General features: G+C 31.7%; 1 protein-coding gene across 1 annotated transcript in view; it reads right to left on the bottom strand.

Moving 5' to 3' along the window:
• The window catches only part of LOC107164454 (uncharacterized), a 41,158-nt gene extending 21,459 nt beyond the window's left edge, over positions 1 to 19,699 (bottom strand). The window contains exon 1 of the mRNA XM_015512289.2: positions 19,330 to 19,699. The gene's annotated coding sequence lies outside the window, so the exon portion shown is untranslated. The remainder of the gene's footprint in view (positions 1 to 19,329) is intronic.
• Between the last annotated feature and the right edge of the window lie 1,338 nt (positions 19,700 to 21,037).

Genomic DNA, 21,037 nt, shown 5'->3' with positions numbered 1-21,037 from the left:
CGTCCTCTTAATATAAATCTAAAAATATAATAAACGCTATATTATACTCATAAACTCACATATATTATTACACGTTTTGCTAAACAAAAAAAAAAAGACATAATATGCTTGTATTGTAGATTTTTATTATTAAAATGGTTGATTAACCGTGCATCTGTGACTATACTTTTTTTTATTTAATTGTAAGTACAAGGTGAACCTATTTTGGATTATTTCAAAATATTGGGGGAAAATTCCAACGACTCATTATTGTCCTATGATTTTTATAATTTACGCCCCCCCCCCCTTAAAAGTCAGTTATAACCGCCACTGATACAATATAAGCAAAATATTAGTTGGTTAACTAGTCTGCTTATTTTATTTTTAAACATTTATTAGTTATTATTTATTAGTTTATTACCAATCATTAATAAATTAACTATTTGCTTGAAGTTGAAATTCTCAGAAAATTATTCCGCAAAAGCTTAATAAATTGTAAAAATATAATCTATTCAAAAATGTTTTTTGTCTTGAAAACCACAGGAACAGTAGACAGAACATCATTAAATATATTATAGCCTATAGGGCATACCAGTTGATGTGTGGGCGTGTGGCTGTAAAAGAGAGTATATGGTTATTAGTTTAAAACCAAAAAAAGCGATGTATCTAATTACATTTTATAACAATAGATTTGTTCATGTTGGTACACTTATTTTTAGAAATTTCATAAAAAATATATATACCTGTATAGGTAACAGTAAAAAAATTAATTTTTAACTGATTTTTAAATAATAGTTTCAACTTTTTATTTGTCCCTTCTTTCAGAAATTCTGATTAGGTTTGTAGTTGGTACTTGGTATACATCACGGGATTCACATGTGCATGTTCGGACTGCAGTGATTAAATGATAATCATTATATTATATTGGTATACGGTTAACCGATATTGCGCGTTCACCGTAGGTTTAATAATAATATTATATGGAGCACACACGTACGACTACGACGACGAACGGAAAATCATTTCTTATAATATTCGTCGCACAATAACAATGATCCGTGACACACACACGCGCGCTCACGGAGTTCCATGTACATGAACATTTTGTTTCGGCATTTAATAATAATATGCGAGAAAAAAAATACCGTGCAATGTATATAGGTAATATATATTATTATTTTCATTATTATTATTATTATATACGTTCCATTGAATCTAGGTATATATTATTATAAAGGTATGTAATGATATGTATATCAAACCCACAGGCGCCGCCACCGGTGGCAGGTGAGTAGAGTGATATTCAATCGGAAATAATATCGCGTAAGAACCTACCTCTATATACCGCTAACCGCAACCATTGCAGCTGGTATTAATATTGTGGGTATTTTTGTAAAAGAATATATACATATATAGGAATGACAAATCATCTTTTTTTGCTGTCTAAAATAATATTACAATTTACAGGTGTAATAGTATAATGTATATATAGTACCCGTCGAAAGGTTTAATTATGCATAATAATATATAGACGGGTTTCTATAAGCGTTCGAATGTGATTTTATTAGAATATGTATAATAGTTGTATTGCCTTAAGGACGATTAATGTGAATGATTTTTGTCAACATATCCAGATAATTTATTATCTATGTATTATTATTTTTTTTATCTATTTCAGTCTTCAAATGCTTACAAACAACACAACTACATCGAACACCATAAATTATACACAATTAAATTAGACGATTGGTGTGCACCTGAAGAGTTGAAAATTGATGAGAAAACTTATTTAATTATATATCTGTATATTATTAAATCATGTATATATATACATGATTTAATAATAGAGTCATTACGAGATTATGAAGTAGAATTAAAGAGGCGTGGCAACCAGCGGATTTGTTTGAAGTGGTACACTGAATTCGTTTATTGTTTTGAAGTAATGAATTAAGGGGAATTACGTAAAAAAAGTTAAAAGATGGAATTTATGGTAACAAAAATGTTACGTTTTATTCTTTTAAACTTTTAATATTCGACGTTTCCAAGCTTTTGTAATTTATCTACATTTAAAAAAGACGATATCATAAAAATCAATTTAAAAGCATTTTTTCGATATGACTTTAAACATATTACATTTGAAATCTTCATTGCATGAAGATTTTCTTGTTTGTATTATGCAATATAATGACACAAATATGAAAAAAATAATAATACTATAAATGTTTGAACATACCTAGTATTATTTCCATATTTTAACGTAATGTATTTAGAATATAATTTAGTATAATTTGGTATAGGTAGATTATAATATAATTGGTGTGTGCTTATATACATTAAGACCATTAAGTATATAAACTATAAAGTGCAATCAATTTTTCTTTTTTCAAACAGTCATAATATTATCTTTATGAAAATTAATAAATTAACAAATTCAATGCGAGAAAAATTCGGTTATTTTCAACATTAACAATAATTTAGTTACATAGCTATACATTATTCGTGAGAGTTCACTCTTATCATATATAATATTATAATTATACGTATGTACTCATACGATTTAGCGTAACTTATGGAATGAGGTGCATCAATGTTAATATAAATATATATTTCAAGTCACTCACTGTGTATAATTTTCTCACTTTTATTAATGGTGTAATAATAATGCCGAGAATAAAATGTAATTACATGGGGTTTTCGAACATGCACTCGATTGTCCGTCTACTTTCTTACGGAAAAATACTCACGGTGCGTACTCACGCATGCTCGTAAATCATAGCATTCATAAGTCATAACTCATAACACAACATAATATAAGTATCAGCTAATGACAAATAATATAGAAATTGTGCACTTTTATCAATAATAAGTTATTATTCGTGGTCAGATGATGGTGGCGCGTTCGATTTCCATACGCGTATGCATATATTATTATAATATTATACACCAAAAATCATATTCATGTTACAGGTGTAAATTCGATTTCGTAATGTATGTCAGAGATAGAATAAGAATTGCCGTTAAAAGGTTGTGTGCACCGGTGCAACTATAGGTATAACGTTTTGCGGTGAATATACGCATAGAATAAGTACACCAGTAAAGTGGGATCCGAACACAAACGATAATAATATATGTACCTATGCAGTTTCGTGAATTATATGTGTGCTGTAGTTTAATTGAATACAAACTAAAAGTGAAAAAAAAAACCATCTCCACACTCGAAAACGCGTTCGGTACTCAGGTGCGTTTTATATGTTATATATATATATATATATATATATTATTTATTACTGCTTGGTACACGATGGTTTATTGAACTGGTATCAATATTAGATCGAGGCGTTTATATAGGCTTATACCACACTGCAGTTCGGCACATCCGACAACGAAAGTAAAATGTACGACGACACAGCAGGTAGGTACATCTATATTATTATTAAAGCGCAAACTACTTATTATTATTATAATGAGAGTATGATGATAATAACAATGTCGTGTCTATGTGAATGCGTTCGACGAAAAAAAAGAAGCGCCACCGGAATGAATACGCGAAAAGTGCATTACAGCGGCGTATTACACTTTCGGTTTTGCGCGCACAATGATCGTTACGCGTACCTAATACCTATAATACTAAGAGTATAATATTATGCGATATAATTTTAACCGTTTATAATTTTAATTGGATACGCGTTTTGAAAAAATAATTCTTCTATGATGGTCAACCAAAAAACAAGCTGTTTGGACGACTTTAAATTACGCATGTGCATGTGTATGTACGATTTATACACAGTATCACTACATCATTATATAAAACGGTCTACAAATCATATTGGGCGTATAGAATAACAATCTCCTATATGTTTGTACCAACAATTTTATTAGGAGTCTTGTTTTTATTTTTGATACAAATGTATAAGTACCTATATATAATATATTGTAATAATAAAAAAAATAAAATCTTTATTTATTTTTACAGTCAATAAAATATTACTAATGGTTACCCCAAGGGTATAACTGTGAACGTTTACAATATTATTTGAATAAATATTTCTCAATTGCCAATATATATACATATATATATATATATATTATTATAATTAACTATGTTTAATGATGACTTATATACATCATTCACCATTCCGATAATAAATTGTTGGTACGTATCACTAGTCGCCCTTAACCGGCGACCAAGACGATGAATACCGTCGAATATGATAAACTTACCAAAGATAAATAAATGACTTTGAGTTTTTTTTTCTACTGGCAAGAAATATCGCTTCAATGTTAATGTTATTTATAGAATCCAATTATGTATAGATAAAGATCAATTAAGTTATTTATCCAATTTTTCCAAAACGGAAGATTTAATATGAAGTATTCGAATAAAAACAAAAATTCCTAATTGTATTATAACATTATAAATGTAGATAAATCGTTAATATTTGACATATTTTGGTAATAGTTGTAAAAAAAAATAATTTATGTAATTAATAGAAAATTCACTATATTATATCAGCGGTTAAAAAATATAATATTTATTTTTTTAGACATAATATTGATTACTGTTTGACTAATTAAGATATTACTTATTAGTAAATATTACATCATCACTTAGTTATTATAATAAATTATTAGTATACCTATCTATGTTTAAGTATAATAATAGCTAAACAAAAAGATAAACAAATTGTATATATTTGTTGAGATCAAGTACATTTAAAATTACGTCATCGTGGAAATTCTCGAGGGTGTTGGGAAAAAAATACTAAGGACAAATCAAATCAAAAAATAATATTTGATTAGTATAATTGTGTAAAAAATACATTTTTTTCAATTAAATTCTGGTTATTTTCCATTTGGATATATTTTTTTTATATATATTTTTTCGTTGATTCATTCTTTATGTATTGTCCCAGAAATTGCAGTAAATACTATCAATTCTCTGTAAATTAATATTTTATGTTTTCAGCTTACCTCATTGGGTTAAATTTAACATTTTGTTTTAGCAGCTGAACGAATTATTATATTTTATTTTCAAATGTTAACAATTTATTTCATTATGGTTCAAAACATTTCAATTATTGTGAACATATAAATAAATCATATTAGAGATTTTTTTAGTCTCTCAATAATAGGTAACTATTGGAATAAAAACTTTTTTCTTATTGTTTCTCATTTTAAATTGGTTTTTTTTTAGATTGGGTGGTTATACAATATGTTTATGAATATTTAAAAGTAACTGGATCTGTTTTTATGACATTTTCACCGTAACCATTGTTTTCTCTAACAATTTAATTTTTAAAAAATATATCATTTTTATCTACCTATACATTTTTTTTTTATAAATATCAATCGTCACAATTTGATTTATGATATGTGGGACAATTGTTTATATTTTCCATATTAAATGAAAACTGTTATAGTCTAAACTTAATATATTATGTGCATCGCACTTTTATATACTCGTATAAATGAATCGAACAATAAATTGTTAATATCAAGAATATACGTTTTCTAAACACAATTTACATTGGAAAATGTTTAATATACTTATTTTGCACATTTATTAGTTATTACAATGTTATACTACTATTTCAGAGTGTTTACTTTATACAGCATATTAATTAATTTTTGCAGCATGGACAACTACAGCAGCGACGGTAGATGATGATCACACAGATGATTTCACTTTCTCGACAGAATCCGAATCAACAACGTATTAATTGAGCAAATGAGCGGTGGACCACCAGTGAGTAACAATATAATGAATCATAAACTATAAATAAAATCAAGACGGTACCTATTAGCGAACCTATTGAGAATTTCATTAAAGCCGTAATGCGGTGAATCATATTATTATGCCGACTTACAAAATTCCATATTATTATTAATATTATTAAATAGACACGTGAGAGTTCGAGGATTAAACGATACGACTGTCGAGCGAAAATGATCATTAACATTTATGAAAATATCGAAGTTGCCGGCGAAGGAGAAAAAAAACCATCTTCCCGGATGCTACAGATAAGTTCTTCTACACGTAAATAATATTATATATACGCATATTATAGAGTATCTCGGTTCTGGTTCTGGAAATAATCGTATTACAAACACAAGTAACCTTGTTTTCGATGTGGAAGGATTTTACGACATGAATTCTTATTGCTTGTCGTGTATGTAAAAATAATAATACGCGTACATTTATACACATCTATTATTGTATTATATTATATAGTTTAATATATATATATATATCGTTAAAGTCTAGATGATGGCTGATTATCGCTTGTACAAAAAGCTAACTGTCCCTGTCGCGCTTGTGAAACAGTCCGCTGCGCAGTCGAACAGAAAGTGCGCGCGTTTCTAATTATTATTATCACGTGGAAAAATGTTCTACTGCATAGACTTGGTGCCGGACCTGAAAACGTATAATCCTTTGTTTATTACAATTTTTTCCCTCCGTTTCAGCTCGCGGTTTATAGTGTATAATATGTATACGCATATATCTAACTACATTACAATAATAGTAATAATAATAATAATAATAACAAAAATAATGCGTGTGCTTTCACTGCTGCTACAGTCTTACGCTGCACTGTTCAATTAAGACACGTCCGTACTTGTGGGAAACGCTACCGTTGTAGTCTCCGAATATATAATATATTATATGCATCTAAATAGTACTTATGCCAAGACGTTTAATATTCAGACACTCACTCTCGGAGTATTTCTGTTTTTGTCGGAAGCGCGGGAGGCAATATAAAATACGAATATTGAACGTTTAAGAAGTTGAAAAAACCACAACAGTCGTATGGTGGCGGTGTGAACTTTTTTATTTCGTTATAGGCCAATATGACAATGTAAATGCTTCAGGCGTTTACCTACTGCTCAGTTGGTCGTGAGGCAATGGCTGAATACCCTCATGAAATACCCTATCACATTGCAACTAAATCAAAATAACATAATAGTTATTATTACACATTATGTTATATTATAGTACGCACTTCACTGCATTTAGAACGGGAAAAAAACTCACGTAAGACACGAAATTACATGTCTACAATGGGGCGCGAGGGTGCAATACCTGCACGATAATTATATCATAGGTAAGTATAGGTCTACCATCTGAGTTATCATTAAAATATTATCGAGTTCGAACAAGTCAAAAATATAATAATAATAACAATATGTATCGGAGCGACGCGATTGTTGTTAAACGCGTGCAATGATCTCTTCGCTTTCTAGAAAGCGGCGAAATCTAACGGGTTGGAAAAACGCGTGTGCGTCACATGTACCTATAACATTACTTTGACATCACATTTTATGCACCTGCTATTTTATATGGGTAATATGTGTGCACTTTCATTGACAAAAATTATGTACACCATTATAATATATATTTTACACGTAGCACGGCGGGAATGGGTGTAAAGGAGAAGAAAAATCGAACCGACAACGACTATATATAGCGTATATATTGCGAGCATATTATATATACATATTATTATATTATCTGTATGAACAGCTGAATGGGTTTATTAAAAAACCCCGTGGTGACTCTGGAAACGTGACTGGGAGTGTTTCGTATCGGTTGACCGACCATCAGGTTTATAATATCTCCTATTTATATGTGTATTATCGGGTTTGCGTAATGTTTTTGAAAGTGTATTTAAAATAAAGTACCTAATAATATACCAATCGGACGGTGCCGACGACGTCGACATCGACGACGAAGCTATGGCGTCCGAGTGGAGTGAATATTTTATGGGGAAAAAATGTAAACCGTAACGCGCATGCTGTACACATACGACTAGGGGAAAAAGATAAAATACGAAATAAATTATTATAATAATATCCTTGTTATTGTTATTAAATTATTATTAAAATAATCGCAAGATCCTGTTCGGAATGCGATCGGCAGCGGCGGCGGCATCGTTATAATAATAATATAATACCTACACCCTTGCGTATCTACTGCCTATCCGCGTTGTTATGAGCTATGGGTTCAGCAGGCCGAAGAGCGATAAACATCTCTCGGAGCGCCGCCATCGCCGCGTCGTAGCCGTTATTTACGCGGATTTTTTTTTCCATTTTGTTTTGTTCCATCTTTACTAGGTCATAGCGGTCGTATGGTGTTGCGTGTGTAAGACGGACATGAGCGGCAGAGCGGTGCGATCTGAAGATAGTAATAAATAAATATAAAAAATAGATAATCGTTTAATTGTGTTTAATTGACTGAAAAGCTCTGCCGGATACTGGTTTGCCGTGAAATCTCATAATTTTATTTTATGTGCTTATATTATATACATACATACATATATATCTACATACAACCTTAACCTTTATAATTAAACGTTATATATATTTTATTGTGTGTCTTTGCTGCATCGCCGCCACTATATCATGCGGAATAGGATGAGGAACATAATTTATTTAGCCAGACAATAGAAAGCGATATGTACCTAAGCAGTAGTTGCATGTAATAAACATACGACAACGGACAGCCGTTTTTGAAATCGTTCAAAGGGGTATATAATATGACAATATTATGAAAAGGATGTTTCGCAGATTTCTCTGCTTCTTGTGTCGAACACAGTCGAACACAGTCGAATATTGTTTGTTTAATTGTTATCGATCTCGTATTAGATATAAACCGACAAAAATGCACTTGAATCGACGTCGGTCGGAACGGTGCATATCCGATATTCATGTAAATATGAGGTAACACACACACACACACACATGAATGTCTTCGTCGTAATTTGTGCGTGTTTGATCGTAAAATTATTAACAACAATACACGCGTGCATGCAATTACTAACGTTTATTATTCTACCAATTCCAATATATCACTGTTTTTAATGCACAATATAATATCATCGCAGAGGCCACCAATTAAGACCGAATGTAAGCAACATCCGTGCAATAACGCGTGTTGCAGCTCAGTGGACTGCATGTGCGTGGGAGGTCGGCCGTGGCCGATTGTTTCAAAGCGACGAAACGCGACGCGACGCGATTAATCGTACTCGCATATCAAATTTAGTGTTGTATTAATATATTCGTATAACAACTATCTTTATATTTCTGCTTCACCGTAGAAATTATAACCAAATGGTATATTATTTTCAAACGTAATTCAAACTAGGTACTCTCTAAAATGTCCCGGTATCTCTAAAAACAATCGGTTGAGTAGTTTTTGAGCGTTTAAGCTTCGAGCATATAAGTATATTCGTTTTTATATATTACATAGATTTTTATAATACAACAGTCTTTTTGGTTTTTGAAACCAATGGTTATCCTGTATAAAACATTAAACATACAAATGAGTATTCGAATTTTGTAAGTCAAAATTCCTATGTCACTTTATATAAAAACCTATTCGAGTTTAAAAACAAAGCTATAACATTCAAGTACCTAGGCGAAACATTACATTACAGTAATAATCTTAACAGTGTGAGAAAAATTGAGAATATTTTATTTTGCAAGCGTACCGTTTAAGGGATATCGATGAGGGATGATGTTTCGTTTTATGGGCGTATACAGTTATTATGTGTAATGTACTCGTTTTTAACTCTGATCATAAAAATTATTCATTGACAAGCATTTAAAAATTAACTGTGCTTTGAATTATAATCTATTAATAAAATAATATATCACGTGATCATCTTGATCACAGGTTAAACATGATTCATGTATACATTATATACCGGTACCTACTTAAAGTTCCTCAAAAAGTAGCTCAAAATCACCTACAACTGACTATACAGTATTACAGTTTATAAATCACAATACAATAAATTGATCTTAAAATCTTTTAATCTACAGTAATTAAACAGTTTATATATAAATTGTATGTTATAGGTAAAATGTAGTGTTTTTGTTTATATGTAGCCATATAAGTAGATACATTGTTGATAAAATTATTAATCAATTATGTTTTAAATAACTACCTATAATTATTATATATTATATAAATCAATTAAATTATAGATATTAAAAATTAAAAAAACATAATTTTTAATTCATATTTTCTGCACTATCGTTTCACCAAAAGTTATAGTATACATAATATATTTCTCAAGGTTCAAATGTAGCCCCAGAATTTCCTACTTGATGGGGCATGCGCTAAGTTTGTAACGGTTTAACTATAAACGTTCTACATATTATAGAAGACTCACAAGGATCAAACGTAGATAGATAGTTCATTTCACTTTTATACATTATTAGGATAAGCGTGAACCTTTCAAAATATATTTTAAATTGAAATAAGTAGGTATAGGTATTAATATTTTTTCTATTCGATACGGATAAAATATTTCTTCGGATAACTCGAACAAACGTGTAACATATCTACGTGACATTAATTTGTGAAATCGAACGAATTGTTTTTTTTTTATATATAATAATATTTTATGTATTATCATTGTACCTATCATATAATTTTGAAAGTTTCGAAAAAAATTGTTGGCGTCTACTCTCGCAGGCCGTAGTATTACCAGAATTGGTTACACACACGTTTAAATCGTATAACAACTTTAACCTCCTACTCATAAGGAAGAAAAAAAAATATTTTAGAAAATCTACAGTCTGAAGTGTCAATTATGTCTGAAATTTCGCGTTCAAATAGAATCAGTTATTCATTTAACATTTTTAACACTTCATTACATTATACTGTCAACGATGTCTCATCTGTCACGTTTTATTTATGTTTCTTGTACAATGGTTCTCGACGCGCATCTTATAACACAGCGACAAGCGCGTTATCCTCATGTATGGTCGCGGTGTGTGTAAACTGTCATACGTTTAACTATATAATAATATAATATATATGTTAATGTTTTATTGATGAGATGACTGATGAATAAAAAAATTATTCGAAATTCGAATTGTATTTACCTAGGTAAATTCAATGCAGAGTATTTATACGACAGATTTATTTAATTATATGCATATATAATATATATATATATAATGATATGCAAGTAAACAAAAATATTTTCTACAATCGTAATTTCTAGGAAAATATTATGGATTTTTTGTATGTACCATATTGTTATAAGAAAGAACATTTATTAATAATATAATTTGAGTTTTTGTTGTTTGCAATGTATACCTCTATAATGCGACAATAACGGTTAATTGGATGCGCCAACGACGGCTACAATCACAGCTGATTAGTGATTATCCAAGACGAAAATCTGACAAATTATATACCTCATCCGAGGAGCATTATAATATCATCGTAATCCAACTTTTGTGAAAAAAAAATGTGGAAAGTTTTTTCTATGCCTTACCTATATTGTTAGCACCGTTATACACGCGGAGATTCCGAGGTTAAAGAAATTATAAGAAAAATATATAACATTTTAACGGGAATCTAGTAATATTTATTTTTTCGAAATCGAGCGTTCGCATTTGAACATTATTTTATTCATACTTACACGTATCATATACATATTATACGTATCAATAATCAATATAACTCTTATATGCACTCGTCGCCTTTGATCTGTACGTAGATGATCCGTCACAGATCGTTTCGGGTTGAACATATTATAGTGACTGACTACCGCGAGTGTTGGATGTATCATGGATCGCACGAGGGAAATATTTCTGGAAAGACTGGGGGGGGGGGGGATGAGTCGGTCGATCGTATACAATAATATGACAATAATAATAATACTGCACAATGTTTACTGTTTATCTTACACGTTCTGTACAAATAACTAAATATTATATTGCCTGTGGGTACCATTGCGTTAGGGCGCGTGTACTCGCATCCAACGGAGATAAAAACGTGGTTATATTATGTAAAATCGTTATATACGTTGACAAATATATCGCGCCTTCCACTCGATCGGGCCGCGCGTCAAGGGCGACCTAACCACACATCAGTCAAATCGTTTACGCTGCCGACACGTCGGGTTGTCACACGCGTACCTATACAGGTATATACTAGCATGGGTATGTATATGTATATTAAATATACATATGTAGGTATGTATAAATACATCATATGTTCCGTGTGTACGCGCGAAGAGGGCGTGGTGTAAATACTTAACACACACATGTATATAATATATGTACCCGCGTCATATTATTCAATTTGTATTATTGTTATTATTATTATTATTATTATACACCGGGTGATCCATTTAACGTGAGACACACGTTATTTCAGAAAACTCTAAACGTTTTTTAAATCAGAGTTAACCCGCACTACTCCGTTCGTCTAAACTCTAAATACACTTATAATATGACATTATGACTTAAATGAATTACTTGTCCGAAATCTGATTTTGATAGATCGAATACTCTTTATAATATTCTGATTCGAAAAATGTATATTATTGTAATTGGGAAAGAGTAAAAACTTTAAAAATTATAAAAAAATATATATTTACGTTTATACGTTTATATAAACGTTGAATTGCAACTACTTAAGATTATGTACAAGAAGTATTTTTAAAAGCGTTATGGTTTATCTGCAGAAATAACGAGTGTCTTATGTCAAATGGATCACCCCGTATATCCTCACCCACGGCCTTTTCATATCAATATAATAATATAATATATATATAATGTTATATATTCGGACGTATCTGCACGACTCCTCGTTGATGGTCAACAACCCCGAGCAGAAGAACGGAGTGTCACCCAATGTCGCCGCCGCCGCCCGTTCGATATATATAATAAAAAATATATACGTGTGTACGACGATATATAAGTACAATACGCAACGTAACGTGGAAATCATATTGTATTTTATACATAAAATATATTACATAAAGTATGTGTGTATTAAGGATTCCTGCGGCGGATTTCGCACACACGCACGCCGATATGATACGCATAAATTATCGTCTCGTTATTACTACTACTACTACTATTATTATTATTATTATTATCATCATCGCTATCGTTTTATGCGCGTTGTACTTCTAAATTATAATACACGCACGTGTATTATTATAGCATGGTGTACATATATTATACCTAACTATACCTACTACGTATACTGAGTACAATTTATAATGTGCAGTCGGCACTGCCACAGACTATAATATGAACATTTTCATATAGTCTGCGGTATTGCTGCGGCAGTCACCGGTCGGTGACGTTAATGAAGGTCTACAACGTTTATCAAAACGCAACCCGTGTGTTTGCGGAAAGTTAAGAATGGTTTGGTTCAAACTATCCAAAGTCCAACATCTGAGATATAGTCGATGAGATTACTGAATTTGAACGTTCTAAAATTATGATTTGTTTTTATAAATGCAGGGAAAAATACGGTTTTAATCAATATATTTATTGGACCAGATGAATGAGCGTATAGGGAATATATTCAAAAATGATATTTTATTCTCTTATTGTTATAATTTGTTTTAAAGTGATTTAATTCGAATGTAATTATGTGTCTCGCCGCGACACCATTTTCAATATATTATATACTACCTAATTGATTATGTGACTGTTTCGAATCATCGCTTTCGTCGACTATTATAATAATACAGTCGACGGTGTGAAATGACGTCGAAAATAATTTAAATATTTTTCGAGGAAAACACGTATATTGCCTGTAAATATATATCATCTACAGAATTCAAACATTAAAATATATTGGTTGAGTAAATTCTGCGTATATATTTATATCGTGACCGAATAACGTAGGCGACCGCATTGTAATACGGTACTCAAACCGATAATTTTTAAAGCAATATTTGTCTAACAGTATTAAGTTCCATTTATTCATTATCCGGAAAAATGGGAGACCACATTGGTTACGTACGGTTTATCTGAACCTGCGTTTGCGTGTATATAGGTTTAGGTATATAGGTAATATGTGATTTTGATACGCGTCGTCCGCGATAAATCGTTATTGTTGTCGGATGTATATTCGCATCGGCGCATACTAGTTGCCTCCCAAAATATACGAATTGCCTCCCGTCCTTATCGTAAATAAAAAGGTTAATTTACACTAGTTGCCTCCGATGACCAGGTAGTTCATAATTATATACGAGTTGCCTCCCATATAGAATTAAGTAGTGGTTCATAAACTTCACTAAACAGTTCCACATTAATAGGTAATGTTTATTCATTATTAAAAATATCAGACTTGGTAAAAACAATAATAATATAAAAATAATCAATACAAATAAAACATATTTTACTACTAATTAAAATAGTGCAGTTAAAAAACATCTGTCTTAGGTATAATATATAGAATAATGTTATAATAGTAATTTTAGACAAACATTTGCTGTCTGGGATACATTTAAAAAAAATTATTTATCATTCATTATTTATAACATTGCTTAGGCTTGTATTTTTTTAGCCAATATTTGTAGGTACTCAAAATTTGATATTTTTTTCCACTCAGCTTTTTTATTTGGGTATCAATGAAAATTATTTTAATATAACTAATGGGAGGCAACTAGTACTAGATTCTTCTCATTTATGATAACATTTAGAGTACGAGTTACCTAACGAGTTACCTACGAGTTAGGATACGATTTAGGAGGCAACTCGTATATATAGTCGGGAGGCAATTCGTATAAAAATTATGGGTCTTTTTGACATCGGGAGGCAACTAGTGTGTGCCCATTCGCATATTGGCACTACCCTTTAAACTTTCATGACCAATGACCATGTATACATATAATAGGTTATATATGTTAGTTATATGTAGTTATATAATATAAGCATATAACTACTAACGAGCCGTGTTATACGGCCTTACGCAAAAATCGTTCGACTCTTTCATCCACGTATACCGTTGTATGGACTTTATGAAACGCACAATTATAATTATTTTAAACGATCGACGTGTAGGTACCTACCTCATATATTATACGTACACATATATACTAACTATAGATATCATGGTAGATCGTAATCGACGCGAGATCGCGTGTGACAAGTACATTTCTCGCATGCATCTCCCTTTTGTGCGTGGCGTCTGGTTGCCCACGATTTGGGTCAGATGCTATTCTTCGGGTTTTTAACCACAGCGGCATAACGTAAGAAACGAAAAAATACTTATATAAATGTGAAACCGCCGAAAAAGTTTGTGTACGGTTGAATACGAATACGACGATATTGTTTCGCATATATATATATATATATTATATTATACTGAAATGTACGTGTGTGCAGGTATGCACGCTGGGTGGCTATGCAGTCCGCACATAGGTATTATATTTGAGGTAAGTGCCTAAGTTATAATCTATACATACCCAGAGACGATGCGCGGGGAACTCCGAAAAATACTTTCAGGCGGACGTCTAATATGCCGTCATCGCCCATCATACCAGCCGAAAAACAATTTACTCCAAATGCACGCGCGTACCATATTAGATATAGGTACATATAGTATTGTACATTATACACTTAAATACATAATATATACATGCTATGCACTTATATGGCGAGCGCATATATACGTAGAAAGCGATCGCGTCCGACGGTTAAGGGCAGGCAACTACATGCAGGCGTAGTGAAAAGTGAAATTATTACGAGGGAAACAATAATAATCTTAAATCTATACAGGTAGCGTATACACATCATACGTACCAGTCGGCCATATGTATATGATATGTATACGAAAACATGCGTATGGAAAATTCGTCCGAGTTATAATGCAATTAGAGAGTGTAAATGGATATATTCATGGGTGTTCGGATACATGATACACAATTGTTGTATACACATACGGTTAATATAATAATGACAATATGCGTGCACGGGATAAGCAGCGCAGAATGCACTATTATACTTTCACTCGAAAATCGAGTGATTTAAAAAAAAAAATAAATAAAAACTAGATCTGACCGCATTATTGTTATACATTATTATATTTTGTTGTGTCCGTTTGTACAAATGTAATTTTATACTTTTATTTCATTAGGTACCTACTCATAATAATAATAATAATAATATAATATGCCTACAAGTTGTAGGCTACAACTCATCGAATAGCTGAAAACGATTGAAATCTCGGGGATAGTATACTATGTAAAACGCCAGTGAACGCTAAACCTTAATTATTATTATAAATAAATCGAGTTAGATTTCAGTTATAGATTATTATTGTTAAGTCGAAACCTAACCTGTCCACCGTGTTTGGACAGTGGAACGAGTGAAGAACAAGGTTACTATATTATATTATAGGTATATAATTGTGTGTATATATGAGGCACCACCTATAAATCTCCCATGTACGAGTAGCTGTTATCCGCGGCGCCACGCTGCGTGATTGGTGTGAGGGGTGTGAGTGGTGTCTATAAAGACTTTACCGATAATCGATTTGTATTAGACGTTGTAACTGTATAGTTGACTAAAAAATTCGTCGAGTAACAATAAACTTTACTGGTCGTATATACAAATGGTATAGTGGTGGTAAATCCATGTCGTTGACGATTAAGATTATCTAATTACGACGACCACAGTACCGTGTCAAAGCGTCGAAGACTATTCTAATTTTAAACTTATTATACTGCTATTAGCTAGTCGAATTAATTCACTACCATATAATAATATTAATATTATCATTATTATAGCCTGCATTGTTCGATATTAATTAAATTTTTGCTACACCAGTGTTCAGTTATACATTGGAAAAAAAGAAAATTTTAATGGCGTTTAAACGGTGATGTGAGTATAGGGTTTCAAAGCGAAAATTAGCGTTATACTTTCACATTTGGGTAACTGATGCGAAAAGTCAAATTATTATAATATTGTTATACCTAAGTGCTTCTCTGTGCAGTTACAAATATAATTTCATTTTTGCATGTGACATCTGGGTGTCGTTTTACGGTTCACTTTTATTTTTACACTTGCGAGTATCATGGTAGGCATATTCATAATATCATAGGTACACAAAGAACTTTTTAAAATTAAGCCAAATCAAATACTTTTAATTTAGAATACTTTGGTTAAATTATATGATATATTATATTAACATAACATGAAATTTGATCAGAGCGAATTATCATTTTCGACAATATACCTACTCTATATTATACTGTTACGAGAGTAGGTACGCTAGAAAGAATATGATAATATGTAGGCGAAAACGCTCACGCGTCTTCAATACTCGAATCAGACGAATACAGCTTACATTTAGATCAATACAAGATCACGAATATCACTAAAACAGAAGACACCTTAATGCAATTTATCCGAGTGGAATGACACACTGGACTATTAAACATATATTGAATCAATATGAATAGACGTTTGGACACGCTGTAAAATGTATATTATAATAAAAAGAAAAAATATTCATCGTCATAACAAATTTATAATCACGTATATATAATAATATGCAGTATGCATGTATTACATATCATGTAGAAGTGGAAAAAACTATTGGTACGATTCATATCAAAATTGACAGACAGACACACAAAAAACAGAATATAGAATTAAAATCTTTCCCGTTGCGAGTTTGCAATAAACAATCAAAAATAGGTGATGTGTTTTTTTTCTAAGATAATTTTATTTTAAAGTAAAAGTTTGTAATTTTTATGTTTATTTCGGAATAACATTATAATTTTTTATCTAAAAAATCGATTGTTTTAAATTAATATTTATACTATAATATAATTAGTTACAATATTATTATCAAACTTGAACAATATAGCAAATTAATTTATTTTTTTTGAAATTTACTTTTAGACGTTTAAAAGTATATTTAATAATATTGTTTTTAATATTTATAAACCATAGAGTTGTACACAATTATTTACTTTACATAATTCACCGGTGGTGCGTACACTCAGTTGCGCGCGTTTCATCGGGCCACACCATAATGTTCTATTATACTCAATAATGCAAAATAACAAAAATTATGAAATTACGTAATATGATTTAAAAACAATAGATCGTTTGAGAAAAGTATTTAGTAAAGCACAAAAATAGTTGTATACTCAATAAGCTCATTAAAATATGTACCTATTATATTATGTCATACACGCATAATATTACATTATTATTTACAAGATAAAATAAAAAGAAGGACGATCGAAGGATACTAATGACTGTTAAGATTTCAACGATTTCATATATCTAGTTGTAGTCATAAAATAACATAGATATTGTATGTTTTTTCTATATAATAGACATCGACGGCAGTGGATAAAACGCGCATAATACGTTTGTGCCTACATGGCTTTTCCATTCGTCGAAAACAAACACTATATACTAGGTACTATACCCATATTGGTCGAAGTCACCAAGAGTAAATAACTTTTTAAAACAATGAACTATTAAACGCACACATATTTATTATCTGCGCGGGATTTTATTTAATGCTCACGATTATACTTTTGAATTCTGTAATTGTTAAAATGTCTGCAAAATTAAATACACGGTTACCAATGTGTGCCATAATAATATCCGCGTATAATAGGTAGTTTTATGTATAATTCAGTAAATTTTCTGTTTAACCTGCGCAGTCGGTTTTCGTCACGCGGCCCTCGATTTATTACATAGTAAGCCTCTTAATAATAATATTGTAATATTCGCGCGCGTTAAGTATACAAACACACATAACGTATTTATATATATTTTACTATTTTAGCCCTGACCGAAATATTATTTTGATTTTACTTACCATCATATACGTAAGGAATTTGACTGCGCGTCGGTTTCGATAGTACCTACATGTATATAAGTGTTGTGTACCTATCACTATATCATCGCAATGGATTGATTGCTCACGTTTATCTGCGTCGACGTAACACGCGTATAGGTACATTAATAATAATAATATGTAAGCGAGTCGTGGGAGATCGCCGTACACGGGTTTATATGGATCATGTTAATTTGATTACCTGCATAATGCATACACTAAGGTACATTGGTGGATTCGGATCGAAATACATTGAAGTGCTTATAGCCATATAAAATTTAATCACGTTAATTGTAAACAAAAACGGATTTTAAAAACGAAAATGCGCCTATAAAGGATTTGGTGGTCGTAGACGAAAACCGTACACGAGTTCCAATGTAGGGCCCATCAATCGCCAGCCGGGTACCTACCCCGAAATGAAACCAATTCTACTAAAAATTTAGTAAACAAGTTGTAATGATTTTTAATCTAAATCTTAACCTTCCTAAATCGATGTCTTATTTTTTCGGGTGCTGGGCTGACGCCAGCCTAGTATCATTCCGAATTCAAAATATTTACTAGGTACAGACAAACTCATACGTAATCTAATCTATGCCTTCATAACATAATATTGGTACCTATCTACATTTTCATATTAATTACAAAGATCACATAATAATGTAACAATATATCTTTTATTTAGTTTGGCTGAACGCTTGCAGCTCAGCAGCTGTACTCACCTGTTGCTGATGTGGATGTCGTGTGTAGAATTCCGGGATCGTATCACTGCTACAACACAGGGAGCGATGTCAGTCGTCGGCGGTCTGTGTTTGGTCGCGGGTCGCGCACGATATCATTCGGACCTACAGTTTTTTTTTTTTTTTTATAATAATTTAATATCGTTCAACAAACGACTACGATAAGTCGCAGGTATGATAATATTATATTATTATGTGCTCGATAACGGAAATAACTTAGGTATATGTATAATAATTAATATAATATCGTAAATAATATATTATTATGAAGTTATCGAAGCGACGCGGATATTATTCGGCGTATTCGACGACCGTCGGTCGTTCGCGGACGAGTGATACCCGGCCGGGCAAGCCATCCTGGTTTTTACCCGTCTCCGCGAGACGGCCGCGCCTCCCACCCCGACGGCGACAGGTAAACGGCGGCGGCAGGACGCGCGCGTATAATATTATAATATTGCAATATTACCATCCATTTTGTCAGACTACACGCGAACGCGCTTTTTTCTCTTCTCCTACAACCATATACGCATATCACTTACAGCCATATAATAGGTACCACCGATTTTCCCTTCCTTCCGGCCAATTCTTCCCATACGAGTCGCGCGTTGAGAAAATATATTATATTATCATCACGATACCTACTACCTACATTATCTCCATTTCCCCGACACTTTCCCCTTCGTGGACGGCACGCGTGCCGCGCGTCTAAACCTATGTAGGTAGGTATAATATAACATAATATCTTATCATCGTTTCGATTTCGGAGACTCGACATTTTTCATGTAATATTTTTTCCACTGATGCCGAGAGTTTGGCGCCGCCACCGACCGCCGTCGTGACTAGTGGGCGTGACGGAGCCGGACGTCGAGGCGTCGAATCCCTTCGAGAAATCCGTTTCGACCTTGAGCGATTCGTTCACGCTATTTCTGTACCGTGCACATACCATATCGTTTAGGTAAATATACCTACATACTTAGTACCTATATTATATGAATCGCGAAAGTCGTCGTCCGACTTTTAATCATCAGATAATTTAATTTAACGTAATATAGTTATAATATGTTATTATAAGTAAAATTATAATAATATTATACGAGTATTATACTCGTATTCCGTATAGGAAGGTGTTTTGACGGGATATGTGTAAAATCTTCTTCGCCATATTATATGACTTCTAAATCTGTACACTGCACGTAGACCACTTGTTTTTGATTATAGGTTTTTTCTATCATTTTACGGTACTTTCGCGAGTGTGTAAGCGTTGTTCGTATTTTATATATCACATAATTATTTGTTAGTTGTTATTGATCTATAATTAAGTTTCAGCAGCAAAGGCTATAAGTTTTTCTACGTTTTGTATAACGCTTAAACTTTAAACATAACATTATGCATTTTTTTTTCATAACATTTATAATTTTCAATAAATATGTATATTTAAAAAATACTGATTTTTAAATTTGATTATCCAGCCTGAGCTCTTTGAAAAGAAGGAGATGAACTTGCTCGAATATGTCGATATTGAGATATGCTCTCTGGTCGAATCGATTCATATAGGTTTGGGTTTATATTGTGTTTGATTATTGATTCTAAATAGAATTTCCATTCCATAAAAAATTGTTTTGCTATACTTATTACTGTTGTACATTAAAAAAAACTGTTGCAGTTAAATACAAAATACAAACTATTTTTA

This window comes from Diuraphis noxia, unplaced genomic scaffold (assembly GCF_037042655.1).
Source record: "Diuraphis noxia isolate RWA-SAM2 unplaced genomic scaffold, SU_Dnox_SAM2 contig0002, whole genome shotgun sequence".
Classification (NCBI taxonomy): Eukaryota; Metazoa; Arthropoda; class Insecta; order Hemiptera; family Aphididae; genus Diuraphis; species Diuraphis noxia.
Note: the sequence above shows the minus strand (reverse complement) of the source record. Positions and strands in the feature narration are given on the sequence as shown.